The sequence below is a fragment of the Thunnus maccoyii genome, chromosome 3 (assembly GCF_910596095.1).
Source record: "Thunnus maccoyii chromosome 3, fThuMac1.1, whole genome shotgun sequence".
Classification (NCBI taxonomy): Eukaryota; Metazoa; Chordata; class Actinopteri; order Scombriformes; family Scombridae; genus Thunnus; species Thunnus maccoyii.
In genome coordinates, this window is record NC_056535.1 from 36,385,502 (window position 1) to 36,409,406 (window position 23,905).

The window sequence follows — 23,905 nt, forward strand, 5'->3', positions numbered from 1 at the left end:
TGTGAAGAACTGGACATGAAGTCAGCGACAGGAAACACAAACTGCTCATTTATCCAGACATCACTTCTCTGTCCACACTCTCCCTCGCTTTTCTTGGCTTTACATGTCACACTGTGTGATATCCAGTTTGTCTGATTATAAATAAATCAGAATCTCATTTTGAATGTCCGTGAGGTTTCCATGCAAACTGAAACGGTCAAATTCCCTTTTATCGTCTTTTCAGACCTCAGAAAACACATTTCTGCTCGTGTTTGTCATGTAAATGTAAATCTGAGCTGCTACAGACGCTGTTAATTACTGAGACTGAAGCCAGGAGACGCAGCATCAGGAAGACGGAGAATATGAGTCGGAGAATGAAAGTTTGAGGGATAAACAAAGTAAAGAAATACAGAGATTGAAAAAGACAAAGGGCCAAAGACACAAGAAGAAGAAGAAGAAGAGAGAGAGAGGAAGATGGAGGATGAGTTGAGAAGGAAGGTTTCCTCTGGTGGCAGAGACGCCTGCTGAGTCTGCAGCCTCCAGCTGAGATGGATCCTCTTCCAAGAGTTAATTACTCCCTCTAATCCACTAATATCAGACGTTTAATGTCGAGCAAACCAGTGGACGGAATACAACCATGACATGGTGTTAACACCTTATTATGCAACGGTAAACCAGCAGCACAGACCACATGAAGTAGTTCTGGTCTTTATATGGCAGTTCTGGTGTACAGGTGCAGGTGAGACATGAAATATGATCTGTGAAGTCCAGTTTGAATAACAGATCTCTGACACTAAAACACTGCACGGACGTCTATAACTCTGGGAAGTTATCACTGTTTTCTCTCTTGTCTTGATGATCGTGAAGTAAACAGCGGTTAGCTTCAACCACCAGGAATGTGTGCTTGCACTTATTTCATTGGCTACTGCAGAGCCCCGCCAGGTGACGTCATGTTGCAGCAAAAGTTGAGACAAGTTCAATGTGTTTTTTATGCTTAAATGGGTTCAGAAGTCGGTCTAATCTGGTTAGTAGTTGAAATAAGTTTACTGAAAATATCTGAGATTCTTTTTTAGGCACCTAACGGTCAAACGGAGGGTTTGTGCCGGTCTTGTGTTTGCAGTAAAGTGTGAAGCAGTCGGGACGAGTCAGCGCCTACAAGTCTGACGTCATGGTGCTCTGCTGGGCGACGGTGCTGCTCCCTGCAGGTTGGGAGTGAGTCGCTGCTCCGAGTGAAGAAGTTGAAGTATCTCAGGGTCTTGTTCAGAGAGGGTAAAGGACGCACAACAAGAGAAAGTCGGAAAAAAGAAAGTGGTGTGTGTGTGACAGCTTAATGAGAACATGAATACACTACATACGTACAGTAGATGAGACAGTCATGACGTGGGCGGGTGATGAATTTACTTCAGGCGGACGTTGAAAGCACAGATCGGCCTTAAGATGGAGCGTGAGGTCAACAGGCGGGTCGGTGCAGCTCAGCTGGAAGGTTAAACTCTCAACTCCTTCATCTGTTTTAGAGCTGCAATAATTAGTTGATTAATCAATTAGTTGAATGACACAAAATTAATCAGCAACTATTTTGATGATCAAATAATAATTTTAAGCAAAAATGACAAACGTTCAGAGAATTTGAAGCTTTTCTGTGTCATACAGAGTTTTAAGAAATTATAATATTTCTCTATTCGATTGATTCTGAAAATAATTGGTGGGTTAATTGATCTTAAATGGCAGCCATCATTTATTTACAGAAATAATCTTGTCAAAAGTCTCCTGCTGACTTTTCATAACTCATCCAGCCACTGATCTTTCTGTTGAGATGACGTCAGGATATTTAACTGCTGCTTTGACTTTTGTTTTCAAGTTTCGCTCCACAAACTGAAGTAAACTTCTCCTCTTCAGTCCAGAGACGTTGAACTGCAGCTCTGATGAGAGGAAAAGAAGAAGAGAGTTTAGCCTGCATCTCCTATCCTCCACCCACTCCTCCTCTGCATCCTCTTCGTCTGAAACACGCAGCGGTGGGCTCAGTGTGTACGAGGGAGATAGTGGAGTATGTGGATTTTAATCTGGCTCCATGTTAAGATGGCTGTCCTCCTGCACACATTCGCCTGAGAGGAACAGAAAACGAGGACGAGCTCGCTGGAGGAGTCTCCAGCCGACAGAGAAAAGACAGAATGAAAAGCTTGATATGATGTGATATGAAGAGCGAGAGGCAGCCACACAGCAGCAGGCTTCAGATGCACTCGTGAAGGTTTATTTTACTGCGTTTATGACACTTTAAATCCCTCTTGAAATTTGACTCTTTTGTGCGTCAGCCTGGTGTGTCAGCGTCTGTTTGCTGACAAAGCAGAGAAGTTTATGTTTAGAAAAAAATCAATATATAGCTGAAGGGCTGCAACTAACAATTAATTCCATTATTGATTAACCTGATGACTATTCTCTCGAAAAATAACATCCATTATTGTTATGGATCAAATGGACCCGCACTGTCTAAATACACAGACAGGCAAATAAAAGACTAATATGAAGGTATTTAAAGACATAGACAAGACATATTCTGCACATCTACAGGTCTGTATTTTTAATCTGGATGTCTGGATGTTTAGATGTTTGGATGTTTAGATGTTTAGATGTCTGGATGTTTGGATGTTTGGATGTTTGGATGTCTGGATGTTTGGATGTCTGGATGTCTGGATGTCTGGATGTCTGGATGTCTGGATGTCTTGATGTTTGGATGTCTGGATGTCTTGATGTCTGGATGTCTTGATGTCTGGATGTCTGGATGTCTGGATGTTTGGATGTCTGGATGTCTGGATGTCTTGATGTCTGGATGTCTGGATGTCTTGATGTCTGGATGTCTTGATGTTTGGATGTCTTGATGTCTGGATGTCTGGATGTCTGGATGTTTGGATGTCTGGATGTCTGGATGTCTTGATGTCTTGATGTCTGGATGTCTGGATGTCTGGATGTCTTGATGTTTGGATGTCTTGATGTCTGGATGTCTGGATGTCTTGATGTCTGGATGTCTGAGTGTTTAGATGTTTGGATGTCTGGATGTCTTGATGTCTGGATGTCTGGATGTCTGGATGTCTTGATGTTTGGATGTCTTGATGTCTTGATGTCTGGATGTCTTGATGTCTGGATGTCTGGATGTCTGGATGTCTGGATGTTTGGATGTCTGGATGTCTTGATGTCTGGATGTCTGGATGTCTTGATGTCTGGATGTCTGGATGTTTGGATGTCTGGATGTCTTGATGTTTGGATGTTTGGATGTCTGGATGTCTTGATGTCTGGATGTCTTGATGTCTGGATGTCTGGATGTTTGGATGTCTGGATGTCTTGATGTTTGGATGTTTGGATGTCTGGATGTCTGGATGTCTGGATGTCTTGATGTCTGGATGTTTGGATGTCTGGATGTCTGGATGTCTTGATGTCTGGATGTTTGGATGTCTGGATGTTTGGATGTCTGGATGTCTGGATGTTTGGATGTCTGGATGTCTTGATGTCTGGATGTCTGGATGTCTTGATGTCTGGATGTCTGGATGTCTGGATGTCTGGATGTCTTGATGTTTGGATGTTTGGATGTCTGGATGTCTGGATGTCTGGATGTCTTGATGTCTGGATGTCTGGATGTCTGGATGTCTGGATGTTTGGATGTCTGGATGTCTGGATGTTTGGATGTTTGGATGTCTGGATGTCTGGATGTCTGGATGTCTTGATGTCTGGATGTCTGGATGTTTGGATGTCTGGATGTCTGGATGTTTGGATGTTTGGATGTCTGGATGTCTTGATGTCTGGATGTCTTGATGTCTGGATGTCTGGATGTCTTGATGTCTGGATGTCTGGATGTTTGGATGTCTGGATGTCTTGATGTTTGGATGTCTGGATGTCTTGATGTCTGGATGTCTGGATGTTTGGATGTTTGGATGTCTGGATGTCTTGATGTCTGGATGTCTGGATGTCTTGATGTCTGGATGTCTGGATGTCTGAGTGTTTAGATGTCTGGATGTCTTGATGTCTTGATGTCTGGATGTCTTGATGTCTGGATGTCTGGATGTCTGAGTGTTTAGATGTTTGGATGTCTTGATGTCTTGATGTCTGGATGTCTGGATGTCTGGATGTTTGGATGTCTGGATGTCTGAGTGTTTAGATGTTTGGATGTCTGGATGTCTGGATGGTTGGATGGTTGGATGTCTGGATGTCTGGATGGTTGGATGTCTGGATGTTTGGATGTTTGGATGTCTGGATGTCTGGATGTCTGGATGTCTGGATGTTTGGATGTCTGGATGTCTGGATGTCTGGATGGTTGGATGTCTGGATGTTTGGATGGTTGGATGTCTGGATGTCTGGATGTCTGGATGGTTGGATGTCTGGATGTTTGGATGGTTGGATGTCTGGATGTCTGGATGTTCGGATGTTTGGATGTTTGGATGTCTGGATGTCTGGATGTCTGGATGTCTGGATGTCTGGATGGTTGGATGTCTGGATGTCTGGATGGTTGGATGTCTGGATGTCTGGATGTCTGGATGGTTGGATGTCTGGATGTCTGGATGTCTGGATGTCTGGATGGTTGGATGTCTGGATGTTTGGATGGTTGGATGTCTGGATGTCTGGATGTCTGGATGGTTGGATGTCTGGATGTTTGGATGGTTGGATGTCTGGATGTCTGGATGTCTGGATGGTTGGATGTCTGGATGTTTGGATGGTTGGATGTCTGGATGTCTGGATGTCTGGATGTTTGGATGTCTGGATGTCTGGATGTCTGGATGTCTGGATGTCCGTTTCCTGGACTGCTTAGATAATTCAGAGGGAATGCCCTCTGGCAGCCCGTCACAGTGGATTCGTTGTCATCAGTGTGAGACGTTACACTAATCTGACAAACAGAGAAGAGAAGGGAGGAGGACACGCTCAGCCACTGACACTGATCAGCATCTCTTCTCCTTCTTCACACCAGCATTTCTCTCTTTAACTGTCACTTGTTCCCTTGTCACTGAGTTTTCATGTTACTTTACTTCCTCTGCTTTTAAAATGTCCTGCAGCTCCTCGTGCACTAAACTCGTGTCGACCTTTTCACTTTTTGTCTTCTAATTGTTGATACCTTCTTACATCGAAACAGGAGATTAAGTTAACAATAGTTTATAGACTAATGCATGAAATAGAAACCACTGGGGAGAGTTATATTGTTATAGTATATTTGTGTAATTTTATGATGTTATAATTGTTATTTATTGATTCATAGTGATTTTATAACTGCAGTTTGTGAAGTTGTGTCTCCTGAACACACTGCAGTCTCAGAAACTACCGGATAACTGAGTCAACAACAACTAAACATTAATAAGTCAGGTATTTTTCACGTTTCTCTCCCTCTGTTCTAACTTCATGTATTATCAGTGAAGAATTTAAACTGTAAGTAAATACAGAACCAGACGTAATTAAATTCTAGTAGCTTCATTAAATCCTTCTATAATAAACTTCTGTACAGTCTGAGCTAATCTCACAGAGAAAAAGTTTCTTTTTGATGAAACCAGAGCAGGAAACAAAACTAAATAATCTGTTTCTTTACCTGCACGTAAGTAACCAGGTTACAGTCAGCTGGTAGATTTCTCCTGCAGAACGCTGATTTCTCTGACATGTAGACATCAAGTCCAGATGTGCAGAACAACAGACTGTAGACAGAGAGAACACAGCGGAGCAGCTGGATGAAAGCAGAGATCTTTACACAGAGTGATGCGTCCTCATATTTACAATATTTCCATCCAAAGTGAAACTATAACTAACACAAAGTCGCCTGTAGAAGTTTGAATCAGTTGGTTTCTAGTTGAACATTTGACTGTTAAATTTAGATACTTTTATGCTGTCAGGAAAAGCTCCTCTCGGTCAGTCTGCTGCGACACAGACACCAGAACAAAGTCAGAAAGCAGCGTCTTCTGTCACCGACACAGTTACAGTCAGTGAGCCAAAACAAGCTGATGATAATAATAAAGTTTATTTGTACTCATCAAAACCAGCATTACAAAGTGATTTATAAGGAACACATAAAACACAACAATAAAACACACAGTCATGTATCAATAAACAGACAAGCATTAAATACAGTGGATGATTATAAACCATGAGCGTGAGAGTGGAGTGCAACATCAAGAGGAAGGTACAGCACGACACAATAGTGAAGAGTAAAAATAAACATAAAATAAACAGTTGGAGAGAAATCTGTGATCTGCTGCATGTAAACACAGATTTTACAGTAACCAGGTTACTGCAGAGCATGTAAACGTGTTCCCTGATTACACACATAACCTGGTTTCTCTGAATAACCTGCTTCCTTAAAGAGGACACATTCTGCACATTTCCAGGTCTATATTTATATTCTGGGGCTCTACTGGAATATATTTGCATGATTTACAGTTCAAAAATCCTTATTTATCTTTTACTGGAGTTTTGGAGCTTCAACCATGTTTAACATCCGACATCAGAAGAGGATATAAAATAACAGAAAAACAGAAAGAGATGAATATGTCCCCTTTAAGTGCATGTAAATACACTGATCCCAGTCTAACCTACTGTTGTCTTCTGTTAATCCTTGACTGGTGTTGTGACTGGTCTCAGTGGTCCTAGATCAGAGTATCTGCTGCTAAACGCATTCTTCTCTTCTCTCAGCTTTTCACGTGTTTCATCTTTGTTATTCATGTAAAGAGAGTCAGCAGCAGTTCCCTGCAGGCTGGGTCAACCTGTTAAAACCGGCCGGGGCTTTACCTTTACAAATCCTAGTAGGAACAATTACAGATGATCATTCCTACTGTAGCTAAACATCAGCAAGGCTGATGCATAAGTAATACATAAGTATGTTGCAGGAGTTTCATGAAGCTCCTGATGGCCTCCACTGTTGTGCATTACCAAAATATTCTCCGTACGTTAAAAGGTCATAAAATATGAATTTAATACCCTATTTTGGAAGTGGTAGCACAAAAGACGCCATTGTTGCGTTCATGCAGAAAAGCTCAGAGTAAATCTTATTATTTCTGTTGTGTTTGTGTTTCAACATGTCGTCGGCGGCGTCTCGCTGTGTGAAAGCTCTCACCTCACAAGCCTCTGTTTTCCTTTCAAATGAAGGATTAGTCTTATCTTAAATAAGAGCATTAAGCTACTTTTTTCCAATTGCTTTCTCCACTCAAGGCACAGCTAAGTAAGGATGACTGTTTTTCTGTTGTTTACTGGCTTCGGCCCCAGCAGCAGTTTGGCAGCTAGTTTTAATTTTTGGCCATTAGAGTCGCAGCTCGGCTGCTGTTTCAGCTGTGAGCCCTGATGGCTTCTGTTTGTTTGGCTACTGGTTGTTTTTGGATTTTTCTCTGTCCTGCAGAGAAGAAAAACTACCAGGAAACATCTGATCCAACACGAGTTCTCCCAGATCACACAAAACTTCTTTCTAAGAAGAAACCAAAGCTGCTGCTGCTGCTGCTGCTGCAGAGCGTCGGAGTATCAAACCCACAACAGATGATCTTAATCCTCAGATAACATTTCTATCAGAGGAGTTGAGTACACTCACTCACAGAGAATATCATATCTGTCACATTTATGATGACGTAAAAATCTTTTACTGATAAAATAACATTTTCTTTCAAAGTTAGAATCAAAATGTGACGACAGTTCTGTTTTCTTTCTTCAAATATAACTTTAATTGTTCCTCATTTAGTTATGAATATTTACGTCACATCAGATCCACACTGACAAAATACCACTGAGTACTTCTCAAAGTATTATAGAATACTATCAAAGGAAAACTGTGATGTACATAATATTCTTTTAAAGTTACTCTGCTCAAAACATCAAGTGATTTATTCTTTTTAATTATGCAGCTGAGCAGCTGTGTTATGTGGGATAAAAATAGTCACATTAAAGAATCTGGACAAAAGATGTGACATCAATACTTTAGATTTTCCAAAAATAAATCTTCACAACAGTCACTTCATAATGAAGTTCTGGTATTGTAAGCCTTTTTGATAATCCTTCGATGCAAACGCTGCACATTGAAGCACTAACATGCACATGAAGGCTGCGATGTTTCCAATTAATGCAGTGAAGCCTGCGAGCTGCTGGCTGGAGCTTCTCTCCTCTGCTGCTGCAGCGCCCTGACATCACTGCTGCTGCAGCACCCTGCCATCACTGCTGCTGTTCATACAGTGTTTCAAAAGCCCCACATCCACCTGGCATCCACCCTGCATCCACCCGGTATCCACCCAGCATCCACCCTGCATCCATCCAGCATCCAGCCAGCATCCAATAGTTTATTCCACATGACTAGGGTGACTGAAATATGTTTAATTTGGATTTTTGTTTTCGTACGATGTAAAATGTTTAAATCATGAAGGTCGAGTTACAACATTCACAAAAACTTAGTGTGAATGAAACAGTCAGACTGAAAATGACTCTGAACTACATCTGTTTCATCTCCAGATTGTACTTTGTTCAGTTTGTCTCTTCCTGCAGGGAGCTAACGTTAGCTATCAGTCAGTGAGCAGACCTTTCTGTTCTGTCTGTGTTCAGACTGATTATTAAACTGGATGTGATCTACTGAGTTGAAGCATCTGTGCTGACAGTCAGCAGTTGTATCTGCTAACTTGTATTTTGTGTATAATGATGACATCCAGCAGGTATTTTTTTTATTCTTGCACATGAAATCCTAAAAAATATGATGTTTCAATCCTGCATTTTGCAGAAAAAATGAAAAAAAGATCATTAAATCATGACTCGACCCCAACTTTAACAAAAAGAGAGAGAGAGTACATCTTTTGGCCATAACGTCCGGATCTTATACACACATGTAAACCCACAACTGCATTTAGAGACTGTGGTCCAGTCAGGTGTTTTATATGAAATAAGACACCTGAGTTGCAACAAGTTCTCTAAATGAAACAACAAAATCTGTTGTTGGACTCCAGAATTACTCACAGAAGCATTTTCTGATCCGATTAGATTAACTTGTTGATTCAAGACATCCATGCTTGTGTTTCATGCTTCCTCTTATCGATACATACTTTCATTCTTCTTTAGTACTGATGTTTCTGTAAAATCCAGCCTGACATTAACCTGCTGCAGTGTTTCCTCTGTAGTTGTTCTGTAGCAGCGATGGCAGGAGGTCATGTTTGGTATTTGTTCCACATCCATCACTGTTGGTCTTAGTATTGGTTCTGGTGCTGTAAGTGGTTGCCGTACTAATACTGTAATATTATATGGTTACTTGACAGTAATTAAAGGGTTTACTTCTATACACTAGGCAGTTCCTCATTTTATCTTGCTGTGGTGGTTCACAACTCCTGAGTGACTGTAGAGGAAACACTGCTCCTCTAACAGCTGATGAGTCTCATATTTCACCTGTAAGGTTCTCCTTTTAATGTCATTGATGTGAAAACATCAGGAACAAAAAAACAAGAAGAAGAAATAAAAAGTTTGCATCCTGGTTTAAGGTCAGTTATAAAATCGAAGCGCAGCACGGAGCGTCTCTCCTGATTGGCTGCTGAAGCGCTGTCAGCTGAGGAGTCGATCACGCTGGACGATAGAGGAGGTTGAACCAACGTCTGCTTCAAAGTATCATCCAACGGCGGAGCTGAGAGCGTCAGAGTCACGCTGTCCTCCGTTTCCATCACAGTTATGTATTCAGGTCATTTAAAGACTAAACTCAGTAAACGTCTACAGCCTGTCATGTTGTCAGCCAGCATTTAATGAAAGAAACGGCAGTAATTCTGACTCACCAGTGTTTAGGGTTCAGTCGTCTCACTGCTGAAGATACCGGCTTCCTCTTCCTCTTTGGCTTTTGAGGAACATATTTGAAACTCGCCGTTGAACAAACATCACACTGACCAACATTCACCCTGAACAGAGCCAACATGACACGTATGACACGTGTTTGTAAAGCACATATTGTCCTGTTGGCTGAAGATGAACTTTGTGTGACCTGAAGCTCCTCATACAGCTGCAGTCAGCTGAGCCCTGAGCTGTCAGTCATAGCGGCCGCTTTCATCAGCAACCCGAGAAAAGAAAATCTCTCAGGTGTTACAGATCAAACTTCCACATCCAGAGTTTATGTTAGAAATGAAGATGTCCCCCCCCACCCCCCCGAGTGAGGCACATTTTCATTTTAAAGACACTGCTGCAAACTCTTAAAACAAGTCGAACACTTTGAGGACGAGAGAGCGACATCAGCTGCTCTGATACCTGCACTTTACACACCTTTAGTGTAAATTCCCCCAACATGCCACCAGTGTTATCCTGTAATACAACAAACCACCACAGACCTGAGAGATAAATCACACGCCCTGCAGCACTGAACACTGAGCAAACAGAAATATGCACCCACTTGTAGATTCACTGAACCGCTTTGATTCTGAACTGCTTCTATCACGTTATACTGAGCGATGCCTCAGTGTGCATCAGGTATAAATACATCTGCTTTTATGGATTTATCTGTTTTTATCTGTTAAAATGTAAAAAAAAAGACACCTCACTGTTCTGAAACAAAGTCAGTGCTGAAGAAGAACGAGTCGTTTTCATACTAAATAAACGTACAGCAGCTGCATATCTCAGCCTGGTGAAGAAAAATGATGTTTAAAGCTGCTTCAGTAACTCTGTTAATCACCCTCCTGCTGCATTTTGCTGCTTCTCAAACACAATGACAACTTGGACAAAAAAAACCCTGCAAGAGAGAGAATTATCTTCACAGTGAAGACAACCAGCGAAAGAAAGCAAAGAAAATGGTAAATGAGGGAAATTAAACATGTTGAAAACAGGTTTGGTGGAACCTTTTGCATCCTGAGGATCCTTTAAATCACACAAAAAAAAACCTTTTCAGAATTTTCTTTTCTTTTGTAATTAATTTTCTTCATTTATAGTCTTATAGCAGAGTCACTGCATGTGTCCCCAGGCTGCCATGTGTTGTTTTCTTCAGGACAAACGCACATTTTGACCAACATTTTTAGAAAATATTCAAAAGAAAATGTGGTGAATGTTTGTTTCCATCCACTGTTGTCGTGTGAATATTAGCAGATAAACAGCAGGTGGCGCTAATTCTCCAGCCGGTGCCATTAAACCGTCACAGAAGAAGAAGAAACAACGAGAGCGACAGTCAAAGCTCAAACGATGGAAAACTGATTATATCGTATTGATGTGAGGAAGGTTACAGTCTCATCATCATCGCTCCACACAGTTCTGATGTTTCAGTCACATGATTCATTTATTCACTCAGTCTGTTTACATTTGATTTTCATCCACATAACTACGTCTTTTAGCAGATAAAAACTTTTTTACTACTCAGGTTTTTTAATGTGCAAATTAAAAATGTGAATAAAAACAGGTGGTTGGAAAACGTAACGTCTGCATCGCTGCACGTCAGGAGTTGCACGACGCTCACTGGGAAGCGGGACGGCTGGACGCCGGCAGTTTAAGCCTTAACGACGAGAACAAGGCTCCGTTGTTTGACCTTGGCATTTTGCATGAGGAGACGTACGACTCTCCAGGGAAATGAGCTGCTCTGCCGCTTGAAGAAAACACTTTCCTGCACTGATTTATTCATGAAGTGCGAACATGTCACAGCGGATTCTGTCTTTACATCTCTGTTCATGATGCCGACACTGAAACTGCATTTAGGACGTCCCGCTATACCAGAACGCTCCATTAAAACCAGCACTAATAAACTCAGCAGACCAGATCCTAACACACATGATTTAACTTTTCATCAATCGCTGTGTGAAGACGGCGTGTTGTCATATTTCAGAGAAGCTTGACCTCTGAAAACCTGACCTGAACCCGACGGATCCCAACAACAAGGTCCAGTGTTTCTCTCTTCAGGCTCAGGTTGGATTATTTTCTCTTGTTCTCTTTGTAGCCAGTTTTCATCCAAATTCAGTGAAAAGTTTAACCAAATTTCATAAAAATCTGCAGAAGAAGACGAGCCGACGTCAGCTCATCAGCGAGGTAGAAAAAACCGTCACAAACGAAGCATCAGAGCAGGTTGAAGCCCTGACTTTTGACTTGCAGGCAGCAAGTTTTGACAGGATATAAATAACAAGAAACCACAAAAAACAGAATATATCCTCTTTAAATATTTATGACCTGTTGCATTTTGAGGCTGCAGCTGTTGCCATCTTTGTTGTGTACAGTTACCATGGTTACAGGCTGGTGTAAACAGCAGTGTTTGCCTGTTGGGACACATCTTTCCATCTAAATGTGGTGCAAATTTTAACAACTTTAATCTCCGAAGAATCTGTAAAAGAAAACGTGATTGAAAGCTTGTTTCCATCCAACTCACAGCTTTACTTTGAACTCAGTTTCTCTGTGTAATGACTTGTGATAAGAAGTGAACCAGACATGAGAGAATAAAGCGTTATGAGTGCATGTATTATCTTGTGTGTTTGGTGGGATGACTGTGTCGTGCTCATGTACTCCTCTTCCTCAGCTGAAGGACAAGATCCTGCATTAATGTAAAGGAGACAAACTGCCGTCTCAGATAACAAGAACAGATTCTCTCTGTGAGCTTTAAAGAGTTTCTGCTCCACATTCAGCCTGTGACACAACTAAACTTAGCACTACATCACTATATTAAAACCCCAAGATGTTTTTCAGTAGTCAACTGTTTGGTAGGCGGTCAGGATTAATTATCTGACTCTTCTCATGTGTTGAACTCTGATTATGTGCTGATGAATTATGATAAGAGATTCAGGCTCCCACCAGGCAGATTTGCATCCGAATGTAATGCAAACGACATTTCCAAGAATTTCCAAGAAATCAATAAAAGAAAATGTAGTGAATTTTTATTTCCATCCACTGCTGTCGTGTGAATATTAGCAGATAAACAGCAGGTGGCTCTAATTCTCCAGTCGCTGCCGTTAAACCATCGCAGAAGAAGAAGAAACAACGAGATGACGTCGTTAAAACAGCGACAGCGATGATGGAAATGTGACGTTTCTGTTAGTTTCATGTATTGATGTGAAGTCTGGTTGCCACAGAAACCAGTTTGTTAGAGAAAGATTGTGGTTTGACTGGCAGTGAAATACAGAAATACAGAGAAAAACACATCCGAGCCGCAGAGGTAAACAGTGATCTCCTGCAGCAAAGGCCACTCTTCGCCTTTTTGCCATCTTGTTAACTATCTAGTCTCCTCCCTCTACCCATCACCCCCCCCCCCCTACACGCCTCCTGCTAACGAGGACGTCACCTTATATTCACGTCATCTGAACAGCGTCACGTCCCCGGGTCATAATCACCACAGCCTGTGTTTTAGACCGATACAGTCCTTTGTCTTGTGAGTAGTCGGTGGTTTATTCACTGAGTCTGTTTACATTTGCTTGTTATCCACATCAGCCAAGTGAGATATTTCAGGATTTTTCTGTTTCCACTGAGGAGTTTTTGTGCACAAATTGAAACTGCAAATAAAAGCAGGTGGAAGGATAAACATCTACAGAGAGATCTAGAGACACCGTTTGGATTTACAACAACGTTTCTCTCACAAATATCAACTTAAGTCTCAGACAGACTGAAGTCTCACAGCATGAAGGGACCTTTAGTTTGGACTGAAACTGAGAGAAAAAGATGCATTTTTTTTATTTAACCAACTTAATGTGGACACACACTGACAAACACAGCTGAACACACAATATATCACCTTCCTTCCTCAATGTTGGATTATATGAAGGTGGTTTTATAATATGAACACACACACCGTGGCCTCACAGCTCACGCTGGGGTCGGGAGTGTCGGGTCATGCTGGTGTTTACCGATCATCGCAGCCGTTGCCTCGGGGAGAATCAGCTGCACACTTCAGCGAGCAGAACGAGCCCTCGGCAAAGATTTTCTCAGATTCATGATGATGTTTTCATTCTTCATATCCAGAAATGACTCATCTAACACACAGATTAGTTGAAGAAAACGTTGGTCTAAGCAGAGTTATAGTACAGTCTGCAGATGCTGTATGATGCGTCCTCGGTATTGATAGATGATAAAAGGTTCATTGATTCAATCAGAAACTTCTGCAGCATTTCAGATGAACGTAGAAGCTTCTGCAGGTTTACGTCTTTATGACTCTTCTGTATGAGATTTACTGTGTGATGTTTTTAATCTGTGGGCTCTAAAACATAATATTGTTTTATTGACTTGCTGCTTTATGACTTTTCCTTATTTTACGAAAATTGCTTATAAACATGATTCTGATTTCTGTTCAGCTTTAAAATCGACTTCAATACAATCAGTTTTTACACAGCAGTTCTCCTCCTAAATCCAGACTGGAGACCCAACAGGAAGTTAAACCTCTGTGAGATGTAAAATGACCTCAGACATCAGTTCAGATCAGATCTTTATTGTTTTATAAGAGGAAATTCTTTTTGCAGCATGAAAACACAGAAAAATACCTAAAAAACAAGACAATAAAAGACATTGAAAGTGCTGCTACTATCCATATCCGCACTCTACTACACCACCAGCACCCACTACGACCTCAATAATAAACATAAAGTAGAATTATCACCTTTCTGACAATGACAACAAAAACTGTAAATGTAAAAGATTCATAAAGTAGAATTTATGGCGAAGCTGTTGGATTAGATTACACAGCTGTTCCTAATAAAGTGCTCAGTGACTGTGAAAACTAGTTAGAAGACAAGAATTGGTTGACTTTTGCAGTAATTATTATTATTCTTTTTACAAATATAGCAGAAAACACAAGAGTCAATCTTCTTTTGCACATCAGACCATCAAGATGAAACACACCTGTAAATGAAAGGATCATAATATAACCTTGTTACATGTAATCCTGCCCCCCCCCCCCCACACGAGGAGAGGCATTAAAACCAAGGTTGTGTCGTACTGTTTGAACAGTGAATGGTGCTGAAAAGTCTAATAAACCTGCCAGAAATTAAAGTTTAATGTGTGAATTACACAACTTTAGCCTGTGTGATTAGAACAGATTTGTTTTCTTACAAAGATAAATGGTTGGTAGTCAAATAGAAATGTGTGTTGATGCCATTTTTCCCCCCACAGTCTTTAACAGTGTTATAAATCTATTTTATTCTTAAATGAATTCAAAAAAATAAACGAAACACATTGTCCTGCCTTTCTACTGGTTAACAGCCAGTTAATGACAAATCCTGAAATAACTGGCCCATGGTACAGTTAATGTTAACTGGTTAGAGGGTTAGGGTAAGGGGGTTAGGGTTAGGGTTGGGGTTAGAGTTAGGGGTTAGGGGTTAGGGGTTAGGGGTCAGGGTTAGGGGTTAGGGGGTTAGGGTTAGGGGTCAGGGTTAGGGGTCAGGGTTAGAGGGTTAGGGGTTTAGGGTTAGGGGTTAGGGGGTCAGGGTTAGGGTTAAGGGTTAGGGGTTAGGAGTTAGAGGGTTAGGGGTCGGGGTTAGGGGTTAGGGGTTAGGGGTTAGGGTTAGGGGGTCAGGGTTAGGGTTAAGGGTTAGGGGTTAGGAGTTAGAGGGTTAGGGGTTTAGGGTAAGGGTTAGGGGTTAGGAGTTAGAGGGTTAGGGGTCAGGGTTAGGGGGTTAGGGTTAGGGTTAAGGGTTAGGGTTAGGGGTTTAGGGTAAGGGTTAGGGTTAGGGGTTAGGGGGTTAGGGTTAGGGGTCAGGGTTAGGGGGTTAGGGTTAGGGGTTAGGGGGTTAGGGTTAGGGGTCAGGGTTAAGGGTTAGGGGGTCAGGGTTAGGGGTTAGGGGGTTAGGGTTAGGGGTTAGGTATAAGGGTTAGGGGTTAGGGTTAGGGTTAAGGGTTAAGGGTTAGGGGGTTAGGGTTAAGGGTTAGGGGTTAGACGTAGACGTAGAAGTTCATGGGCCTGGAGGGATAGCTCAGGGCTTCTGCCCTTTTCTATCCATAGTAGGTGGATCTTGTATCCTTTTGGTCTTGGTCGGCGGAGGAGAGGCAGAAGGATGTGGGGGGACTCATGAGGTTTCAGGACACATGTGGGCCAAGGCACAAAAAAAGCAAAACAAAAAAAAAAAAAAAAAAAAAAAAAAAAAAAAACCCTTGTGTTTGGTGTGTTTTATCTACATTTATGTATGTGTGTGCATGTGGGTGATATTAAGCAGCAGAGGTGGAATTCTGTGTATCCAGGGGGGGTCATGGGGGGTTGGTGGCTGGAGGGTCTTTGGTTAGCTGTAGAATGAATGAGAGGGGGGTGTTAACTGTTAATTTTGCTAGGGGTTAGGGGGTCAGGGTTAGGGTTTAGGGTTAGGGTCCCGTCTTTCGTCTCTATTCTCAGATTTGTATTGAAATCCAATGTATACTATATTTCATTTAGTCTGTTTTAATTGTTGTATTGAATTTGGCCTTTCAGAAGTATTTGTTCTCATCTACCTCATTTGTTTTTTGGTGATTTATGTCTGTCTATCCAGAACATGGTGCCCACCTCTTTCATATGCACATTATAATTATTTACAGCCTCTCTACAAACAGCTCAGAGGTCAACATCCCCCTGAGAACAACAACGCTGCTTCTTGTTATTTTGTGTTTTGAGTCGCTCCCGTCTGGTGTTACAGTGATCCGTTACATGTTAGTTTTGGGTTGCAGAGCGTGACGTTGGACAGGCTCAAACTCCGGCCTCTGAGCACCAGATGGCTCCTCATGAAACTCGCTGCAGCTGGTAACGTCATGTTGTAGCAGGGATTTGATGTGGACACACAAACACACAAACACACACACACACACATGCATGCAGCATGGCCCGGAGGTCGAAGCGCTAACAGAGCAGGTCGCTACACACCGGCGGTAACTGCACGCACGTCACAACCTATTCTGGGCTCGCCGCCTCACGCAGGGAGAACATCGCTGCTGCCCAGGACTGACCTCAGCTCACAAGGTCTTTTCATCTGTGTGACACTGAGTCTGAAGTCGTTTCACTTTATACAGCAAGAGAAGAAAAGGCAAGAAAAGGAACTAAAAGGGAGAGAAAACATATGTTACAAGGTCACCAAAAAGAGCCAGACTCCATGACAGAAAGTATTAAAATCTTCATCATACTGGGTTTCTCTGCATTCTCTAACATGTTTTTAGCCATGCTAGCAGCTAGCAGCCTGGCTCTGTGGATGTAGATGTCAACAACAAACCCAGAAGATGAATCATACCGACTTTGGAGAGAATAATAATAATAATAATACAACATTTTATGTGTAAAGTGCTTTCAAGATACTCAAAGACACTTTACACAACAAGTTAAAAGGAGCCTAAACTACAAAAACACAGTGAAGCATAAAGTGATCCTCTGACTGCTCTCACACCTCCATCGAGCTGTGAAGCAGCCGCTGGCTCTGAAGTGTTTTTCCTCGTTCTGTTTTCACATTTTAAATATTTCTTTAAATCGATCTCCTCGATGTTACTGAACACAGAAGCTCAGGACTGTCCTGGATGATGTGACGATCCTACAGGTTTACAGTATTCACACTTTGTTTCTGACAAGTCATGTTTTATCTGTAATTTTGTCGGACGGCTCAGAATACTACGATACCTATGAGCCTCGGCTGCCGTTGCTATGGAGAAGAAGCCAGTCAGAGATGTGAATCAGAGCGTAATGAATTCAAAACGCTTCGTTGCTGAAGTTGTAAACAAAACATGATGCAAAATTTGGTGCAAATATTCGTCCTGCAAGGATGAAATGTAATAACTTTGGTGATCCGCTGACTAGCGCCATCTTCTGGTCAAACTTTGAATTTGTCCAATATTTTTATGACCAAATAGCTGCAAAACTGAAGACATTCCCATCAGCCTCAGCTGTTCTCAGTGTTTAGTGAGCTCTGCAGTGATATGGAGCGTCGTGTTTCTGTGGTTTGTCAGCAGATTGATGGAGGTTTATTCATGATGCACATCAGAGATGATGATAAAAATATATGTTTCATGTCTTTGTGTTCAGATTTGACTCAAGTTTTGTAAATCTCTGAGTCATGGTTGTAACAGATTTGTTCATCAGTTATGAACAAAACTCTTCACATGATGTAACCTTTCATTTCAGACAATATCAGTGGAGGAAAAATCAATACTTAATATAAACGTTAAAGTAACATGTCAGTTTCTGTACTGAAAGCCAAATCTGTTTGCTTTCAGTATTTCTTGTGTGAACTTTGTGTTCTGACATGTTGCCTTAAACAGCCTTTTTTCAACAGAAAGCAGCTCCTATATGCTGAAATCACTTTGCAGACAAGAAGTTCAGAGTCTCAGTCAAAGCATCAATCATTAAGTCATTATTTGTTGTTTTGTGCGTCCCAATTAAGTAACACTTGACAGATGAGAGGACATAGAGAGAGAGACGGGATGGTGGCACTTAAAAGTGAACAAGAGCTGTGAAAGACACGAAGCCAGAGGAGGAGTGGATGAGGGAGCGAAGTCGATTAATGGCGTCATTAAAAGGCGGACGATGGTGTTTTACAGGAGGATGTGGAAGTGTGTGTATGTGGGCTGCAGAGACAGAGCGAGATTTAAGCGTTGCTGTTCAATCAATAGCTGAGTGAGAGAGCTCAGAGGAAACTCCTCCTGGGTTCCTCTTCAAAGCCTCCTTCATTATGCATGTGCTGCAATTACCTGACGTCTGAGAGGAAATGTAGCGCGCCAAATTACACTCTGATTAGTTATTGCTATCACACGGTCAGAGTGGCATCACTTCTGTCTGCCGCAGACGCTCGTTTGAGCTCATAACTGATCCTGAGATGTTGATGAGATGTTTCTTCTTCTTCTATTTTTCCTTTGTTATCTTTCTCTGTCTGGACTTCTTTTGCTTTTTCTTCTCAATGTGCAGTAACGTCGGTCTGTCGCTCTCAACTATTAGATGAATTTAGATTAATTTAGTTCAGGCATTCATGTTCCCCAGAGGATGAATCTCACTGACTTCAGTGACCCTCTGACTTCTCCTCTAGCACCACCAGCAGGTCTAACTTTGTACTTCCGGCAGATGAATTGGAACAAAACTTTGTACATCCCAGAGGATGACTCTTATCCCGAATGTGATCCTTGTCTCAACAACTGTTGGATGGATTGTCATGAAATGTGGTTCACACGTTCATGTTCCCTTCAGGATGAACTCTACCACTCTGGTGATCATCTGACTTTTTGTCTGCAGTTCCTTCTCAAAGTCAAAATGTAATCAGTCCATGTGAGGAAGTCCTGACGAGGTTATTTATGTAGCCTGTGGAATTAGATGCCACACAGGACACAATTACTTCCGGGGTTCTTGTAGCTTTAATTATATTGTTGACCACATTTGCAACAGGTCATTTTAACAGAGTGTGTAAACTACTGAGCAGCTCATGTGCTTTCACAGCGAGTGGCAGAGTTAACACAAAAAAATGATTTAAAAGAAAAATAACCAAAACAAAATACAACAGTGGGCTATGACTATCAACAGAAAACATAAAATAGAACCAGATAAGTACATATTTAACAGCCATAAACCCACAAAAAGTAGCCTGTCAATGTACAAGGTATACTCGCAAAGTACACTTACATTTTTCTCAAGTTTCACCAACTCCCGGGAGACTGCACAACTCAACACACTGTCGTTTACCTTCAGTTAGAGTTCAAATGAATGTAACACCTGTACATTTTCTCTAGTAACAAAATACAATAGCATGGTGTAGCTTTATGCACGCTAACATTACCTTGCTATGCAACTGAGAACACAGTGGTCGACGTCAAAATCCCAGGACATCAACTCCAGGAGCGTCTAAATCAAACCATCTCGTTAAAATATCGACAGATAACATCCTTTAGGTATTTGTACAGGAATATTTTACAAGATATGTGTATATTTACCTACTACTTTACACGATGGAGTCACAGCGTCACCCACTCTGCAAATCTCCAGGTTGTTCGCACGTAAACAGGAAGAAAGACCAAGATGCAGTTGGCGGAGTAATAATAATATTGCACAACGCTGCCACCTTGTGACCAAAATCAGCAACAACAAGTGAGACTGTCACAGCCCACTTACAGTTTACTTCACATTTTAATTAAACCTAAACAATTGTACACTCAAAAGAAAACAACAAAGAACACATGTATTAACATCCAAACAACTTTGAGAGCTATATCACACCTAAGTGGAAAATTACATCTGAACCAATTTACCACCCGGCTACATTTATTATATTATATTATTTATTTACAGGGTGAGCATGATACATCTCATCTTAACTGAACAAAACTCAGCTCATTGAGTGAATTAATTTAACGTGGTGCTCTGCTGGAGAACGGTGGACTGCTTCCTCTGGTTGTCAGGCAGATCGGTGCAGCATCAGCAGTTGTGCAGGTGTTGTAACAAACCGTTGTGGTGACGAAGGAGCTGAGTCAGTCATTTCCTCCCCCTGGAGGTGTTCCAGCCAGGTCCAACTGGTAGGAGACCTCGGGGCAGACCCAGAACATGCTGGAGGGACTACATATCTCCTCTGGTCTGGGAACATCTAGAGATTCCCCAGGAGGAGCTGGAGGGCGTTGAAGGATGTCCTGGATGGCAGGTTGGATGAAAACTCGTCTCTCCTGATTAAACTTTGTTTCCTCTGCGAGATGAGATAATTCATGCAGTTTATGATTGCTGCCGTAATGGAAAAAGTTTCAGGTAACTCTGATAAGAGGGAATTCAAAAACAGTGTCTTTCATTTAGCACTCAATAGCAATTAGAGCCAGCTTACCGGCTTTCTGTTCAAATCAAGGACGTGTTGAGTTTTTGTTTTCCAGCAGTGTGTCAGCAGGAAATAAATTGGAATTTTCTCTCACGCTGACATTCCTTTAAAAAATAAATCAAGTTTCAGCTGGCATTGCTTTCAGTAAAAGTAAAATGAAAAACAAACCTGCAGCAGCCACGGAGACACTATCTGACCCTGAAAATCTCTGACTTTGGGCTCCGCAGCGGTTGACAGTGTGGTAATTCATGTCACAACAGCCTGACGCTCTTTTACACAGCTCTGTCAGCGAAGTCTGTGACCCACAGAAATATTTATCAGCGGACAAAAAAACTGCAGAAAGCTCAAGTAGTCCGCCGTGTGGTCGAACACACAGAATTCAGGGTTAACTACATGTTTCCTTTTAAAAATGATTGTATGTGTAGTTTTGCTTGCATACATGTATATAAATATTGGTAAGTTTTACTACTCACATCACATTTTAAAGCAAACTAAATCAGTAACACTTTAAGGTATTTATCATTAATAATAGTTTATAACACATTATAATGTAGTTATAAGCAGATATAAGGACATTTTAAGTGTTTAATTTACAGTATTTGTCAGCTATTATAACTTATCTTATGAAGTCAAGTCAATTTATTTACAGAGCAGATTTAAAAACAACTAAAGCTGACTGAAGACAGAGACTGAGAAATCCTATCTTCAAGGGTTATCAGTAAATATTAAAATTGATTTTATATTACTGAATTATTGGTCCCCTACAAGCCGGAGCACAATCAAATAAAAAAACACAGACGTAGTCATGCGGATCGAGGGGAAAATTAATAAAAGTGTAGAATAAAATAAATAAAAAATGGATTAAATCTTAAATCCTAACCTATCCGATCTGCACCGGGAGCGTGGAGTGTCATTAATACATATGAATTACATATTATATATTATTTTCATTCATCATCTGTTAATACAGCAGCTCACAGAAGGAGTTCTGCTTTGTTATTAGTTATTGCAAAGCCTGAAAACAATCAGCAGCTCTCTGCTGTTTGAAACTGGATCTATGATTCATGAAGCACAATTTGTCCTTCGTTAGGCAGCAAGTACATCCTATTTTTAGAAAGTCTTTAGTCTTCAGTTTGCCTCTGCGTCTTCTGCATAATGTACAGTATGTGCAACGTTAGAAAGAGATGCATTAATGACATTTCTTTGCCCCTAAAGTTTTTGTCTGCACCCCTAAAAAAAAATAATAATAAATGTAAACGTGGAGCCTGGAGGCGTTTACAGTAATTAGCCTCTCTCGCTCTGACATCACAGGCTTGAAGGAATAATGCATTTATTTTTAACACACTAACCTCTGGTCTTTACCTGTTTGCTGCTAAATTAGTTTTCACCCTGCGAGACAAACAAAAACAAATACATGCTGGTTCTGTTTCAAAGTAATTAATGTTCAATCATACTTTTGTCCTTTGTTAGCTGTGAGATGCTTTACAAAGAGCAGCTTGTAAATGTATTAAAGGCTGTAAAAAGACAGTTTTAAGGTCGCTGACATGAAGACTGAATCTGAATGACTCAACAAAAGCAGGGAAACCTCAGTTTAAGTGTGCAGCGTGTTAATAAAAGCATCTGCTCTTTGTGTTCATCAAACAATAGTGTGGGTGGTTGTTTTTTCTGCTCAGTGGCTGCTGCTGCTGCAACGTCTCCTCAGGACCTGAAGACAAACTCAGATCTGACATTTTATGCTCCATAAAGTAGGCTACGTCCCATCAGGGAATGGATTCATATAAATTAAGATCAAACACCGTGTTCGCCCTTGAGGTTACATCCAGATGCAATTATTGTTGAATCCCCACATTTTTTAAATGTACGCCCTGCATACTGTTGCACTAATGCTCCAATCCAAAGAGTAATTACAAGGACGTTTCTAATTTAGTTTCCTTTCAAGCTGCGAGGAGATGCTGCAGGAATAATCTGGCCTGCAGTCAGATACAGTTTAATGTCTACTCATTTGTTCTGTAGCTTTGGAAGAATAAGATGTTTGAAGGACTCGTGGAGAGTAAATGCAGACTGTAACTGTTGTCAAAGAACATTTAGGAGTGAAAGTTATGACATCACAATCAGAATATATCAATGTGAGACCGAATAGCTGAGTTTTTATATTTACATTCATTATTCATCATCTCAAGAACAGAAAACCCTTATTATCAGTCATATATATAATGTTACAATGTCGGATGTTCATATTAAACCGATTAGCCGACATGTCAAATACTGAGTTAAACGTATGTAGCAGTAAGTAGTAGTAAGTAGTCTGTGAGCAGAAAGCAGCAGCTCTGATCTGAACACTCGATTTCCAACGTTTTTTACTACTTTCAGGCTGAGTCGACGTCGGCTGGTTACGGATTTCTTTATATGGTCGTCTGCATAGCGTGCCAGTTCACTGCTCCGCTACACTAACATTATGCTGCTCCGCTACGCTAACATTATGCTGCTCCGCTACGCTAACATTATGCTGCTCCGCTACGCTAACATTATGCTAACATTATGCTGCTCCGCTATGCTAACATTATGCTAACGTTATGCTGCTCCGCTACACTAACATTATGCTGCTCTGCTCTGCTAACACGCTGAGCTATGACTCCATAACACAGCAGGGCAAAGTAAAATAAGTATTTACCTGTTGGAGGTGTGCTGGTCGTCTGCAGCTCTTCATCAAACATCATCATCACTGTAGTTGTTTCTGCTTGTACTCTTCCTCTCTGTATTATTTCTAACTGATCGGCTCAACAAACAGTTCCAAATATCTCCAGATGTTGTTGTTTTGACTGGTTTTTAGCAAAGCTAACGAAGCTACGCTAATTCAGTGAGAAACTTGTTTCATTTTCTGTAAATTCTTCACAATAAAAGTCTCCTGTTATTTAGTCATTTAAAAGCTTTTAATATGAAGCAGTAAAGCAGGAAATGTTGGGTTTTCATCGGCGGTAACTTAACATGACTCTGATATGGCTGCCCCTCAGGAAGCTTCCTGAAGCTGACCAATCAGAACAGAGTGGGCTCATCAGGAGGCGGGCCTTAAAGAGACAGGAGCTAAAACTGCCTGTTAGAGACAGAGGCTGAACTGAGGGGCTGCATAAAGGACCAGTAGAAGATAAATAAGGAGTTTTTAACTGTGAATCGTGCAAAAAAAGTTGTGCCAAAAATAAAAATATAGAGCTGGAAATGAGCATAATAGGTTCCCTTTAAATAGACGGTGCCGGCACAGTTGTACCTCTGTAGCCCACAGAGACCGAAACTTGTCAAAA

The 23,905-nt window shown here is 41.2% G+C and overlaps 1 protein-coding gene and 1 long non-coding RNA gene across 4 annotated transcripts in view; one reads left to right on the plus strand and one right to left on the minus strand.

Annotated features, from left to right (window-relative positions):
* LOC121889612 (metabotropic glutamate receptor 7-like) overlaps positions 1 to 23,905 on the plus strand; it is a 146,824-nt gene that overhangs the window by 5,148 nt on the left and 117,771 nt on the right. The window lies entirely within an intron of this gene.
* Positions 19,161 to 22,784, minus strand: LOC121889679. 3 transcript variants are annotated; one of them, XR_006093601.1, is made up of 3 exons: positions 21,959 to 22,784; positions 20,778 to 20,904; positions 19,161 to 20,486 (listed from the first exon to the last, which is right to left on the minus strand). It is a non-coding gene; the product is annotated as an uncharacterized LOC121889679 (long non-coding RNA). The 3 variants fall into 3 exon arrangements; XR_006093599.1 differs by having other exon boundaries at positions 20,619 to 20,904; XR_006093600.1 differs by having other exon boundaries at positions 19,161 to 20,521; positions 20,619 to 20,904.